This window comes from Magnolia sinica, chromosome 6 (genome assembly GCF_029962835.1).
Source record: "Magnolia sinica isolate HGM2019 chromosome 6, MsV1, whole genome shotgun sequence".
Classification (NCBI taxonomy): Eukaryota; Viridiplantae; Streptophyta; class Magnoliopsida; order Magnoliales; family Magnoliaceae; genus Magnolia; species Magnolia sinica.
In genome coordinates, this window is record NC_080578.1 from 56,875,148 (window position 1) to 56,878,502 (window position 3,355).

The following is a 3,355-nucleotide window of genomic DNA, read 5'->3' on the forward strand; positions in this document are numbered from 1 at the left end:
TGCATTACGAGAGTTACGCGGACTGTGTAAATTGAGGCAGTTTTGCGATCTTGCGTGAACAAGGCTATAAATATGGGTTTCCTAGGCACCTTTGAGGATATTTAGGGTTTGGAGAAGGAGAAAAAAAGGGTGGAGCCGTCTCTCAAAAGTTCTTCCTTTCTTTCCTAGTTTTTAATGCTTTCTTTGAGGATTCTTGATCCAATCATGTCTATGGTTGGATAGACCTCTTAGCTAGGGCTAAGAGGTGAAGCTAGTAGAGTTTTGGGGATGTTTTTCTTGTTTTGATTCTTGTTCTTGTTAAACCTCTTTGATTTCTAGTTGATTTTAAGGAATTCTTTCAGTTTTTAATGGTTTATTGTGACTCAATTTATAGTAGATCTGCAATAGCTTTAAGTATCTTCTTTTCTTATTGGAGATTGAGGGATTGGTAAGTCCCGTTGTTTGCCATTGTCTCCTGGACATGGTTGGGTGATGGAATCCCTTCCAAATCTTCACAATTCTCCTCCTTTGAGGCTAGATCAATTGTTACAAGTGGAACCTTGGCACCCTAGTTCCTACTTTTAATTGCTAGTTTGAACAATATTCACAATTATTCCTTTTATTCCAGATTTCTAAATAGATCTTCTCCTAGTTCTACTCCTAGTTATTTTTAGAATATGCACAAGATTAGACCCTGTGGATTCGACCTCGGTCTCATCGAGATTATTACTACAGCACGACCCTACACCTGGAATAGTGAACAAGTTTTTGGTGTCGTTGCTAGGGATTAACGGCTATGTTTTTCTGATTTAAATTAGTATTAGAATTAGGTTAAGATTAGGGTTACTTTCTATTTTGTTTCTAGGTTAGGATTTTTCTGCTTTGTTTTTTGAAACTAACTTGTTTTTCTGTTTTGTAGGATTCTAACATAGCAATCTCCAATCTAGTACCTCTTTCTAATTTGCTCTCTCTTCTTTTTTTCTAGATTTCTTATGTGCCTTAGTTTTCTTTCTCTTTAGGTTTAGGTTAGATTCTGAACTTGAGGGGTGAGAGTGTTTCATGCCCAGGTGGGTCCGTGACAACACTCTACGTCTCTTGAGTGAAGGAGGATTAGTCAAAGGGTTGCCTATCCATTATAGGATTACACGCCACTAGAGATCCTCAAAGTTAATAGAAGTGATGGCCGCAAATTAACCTTATCCTCCGGTTGAGGAAATCCAAGATGAAAATGAGGTGCAAAATGCACCCCTGCTTCGTACTTTACGAGATTTCTTACATCCAACGTGGGTGAGCACACTTTCATGTATGTTTTTTCTAAAAAATATGGATATCAAGCTAGGGATGATCTAACTCCTTCCAAAATTTCATGGACTTAATATATGAAAATCCATATTTACACTTGAAAGAGTTTGATGAGATCATAACCACTTTATACTTTCCTAATGTGTTTGAAGACACGGTTAGGCTAAAACTCTTTCCCTTCTCTTTAAAAGAAAAGCCTAAGACGTGGTTGCACTCACTACATCCACGATCGATTGGCAAATGGAATGACATGACAAGGGAGTTCATTAAGAAAATTTTCTCATATCATAAAATGAAAGCTCTCAGAAAGTCAATCACGAACTTCATCCAGAAGGAAGATGAAACATTCTTCCAATGTTAGGAGAGGTTCAAGGATCTTGTTAGTTCATGCCCACAACATGATTTTGAAACGTAGTGCATAACAAGTTTCTTCTACGATGGGCTGACATCTTCCATGTGCCAAATGGTCGAGACAATGTGCAATGGGGAATTCATAAACAAAGATGTCGATGATGTGTGAGATTATTTTAACAAGCTTGCTGAAAACACATAATCATGGGACATCTCTCCAAAACATAGTACCACTTCTAAGCCCACTCAATCAAAGGAGAAGGGCAGAATATATCTTTTGAAAGAGGAAGATGATATAAATGCTAAAGTGGCCTGTCTCATAAGGAAACTCAAGGCCATGGAACTTAAGAAGGATAAGGCTAAGGAAGTTGTCTGCGGTATTTGTGCTTGTAATGTTCATAGAACTGAGAATCGTCCAACAACACCTACTTTTCAAGAATATTGAATGAGCAGTCAAATGTTGTAAACAACTACCAAAGGCCTTTCAAAGGACCCGCTTCCAATACTTATAATCCTAGTTAAAGAAATCATCTAAAATTCAGTTGGAGGAATGGACAAACGACTAACCCTCAAGAGGCTCTTACATAATTTTTAAATCAAAAGAAGCCTCAAGAGGATACGGTTTAGAAATTCATGCAAAACCAAGAGTTATTTAATCAGAATATGATGCAAGCATTCCAAGATCTCAAAACAAAATGGGAATGTTTGCATCATCCCATCAAAAAATGGAGTCACACTAAGCAAGTGGGGAGAAAGGGATACTCCCAGCACAACCTCTCCCCAATCCAAAACAGCAATATGAGATAAGTGATCCAAGCTTAGCAAATCAAATGGAGCAGGTTAAGTCTATAACCACTCTTAGGAGTGGAAAGATTGTTAACAAATCTACTAGTAAGGGTTGAAATGTTTAAGGACCCGGAAGAGGAAACATATGATAGACCTAACATTACCCCACATGGATTAGAACCAGAACCTCTGAGTAAGCCGATTGCTCCATTCCCCCCAATGATTGATTACACAAAAACCTACCCAACTCTTAGGACATTCTAGAGGTGTTGAAATAAGTAAAGGTTAACATCCCTCTTTTAGATGCTATGAAACAAATTCCTTTATATGCCAAAATTTTGAAGGACCTACGCATAACCAAGAGGCGGCAAAGTATCAAAAAGAAAATTTTTCTGATAAAAAAAGTAAGTGTCAACCTCAAGCAAAGTGTGCCACAAAAATATAAAGATATTAGTAGCCCAACTATCACTTGTATAATTGAGAATCACCACGTTGAGGACGCATTACTTGACTTGGGGGCAAGTGTAAATCTGATTACTTACTTGGTCTATGAACAACTGGGTCTAGGTGAATTAAAACCCACCTGGACCATACTACGGCTTGTTGATTGTTTAGTTCGTGTACTGAGGGTGATGATCGATGATGTGTTGGTCTAGGTTGATAAATTCTACTATCCAGTAGATTTTATTGTCCTGGATACTCAGCCTATTACAGATATGAGCACTCAAATTCCTTTCATACTTGACCGCTTGTTTCTTGCTACATTAAACGCTATCATCAATTGTAGGAATGGGGTAATGAATTTGTCTTTTGGAAATATGATGTTGGATCTCAATATCTTTTTCAGAATGAGTAAACAGGCAGAGGATGATGATGAGGCCCACGACATTAACATGATAGATTCTTTCGTGGTAGATAGAGCTCTGATGACCTCATC

General features: G+C 37.8%; 1 non-coding gene across 1 annotated transcript; it reads right to left on the reverse strand.

The window, feature by feature from the left end:
- Positions 1-1,579: 1,579 nt before the first annotated feature.
- Positions 1,580-1,686, reverse strand: LOC131250253 (small nucleolar RNA R71). The gene has a single exon (XR_009173179.1). It is a non-coding gene; the product is annotated as a small nucleolar RNA R71 (small nucleolar RNA).
- Positions 1,687-3,355: the final 1,669 nt, after the last annotated feature.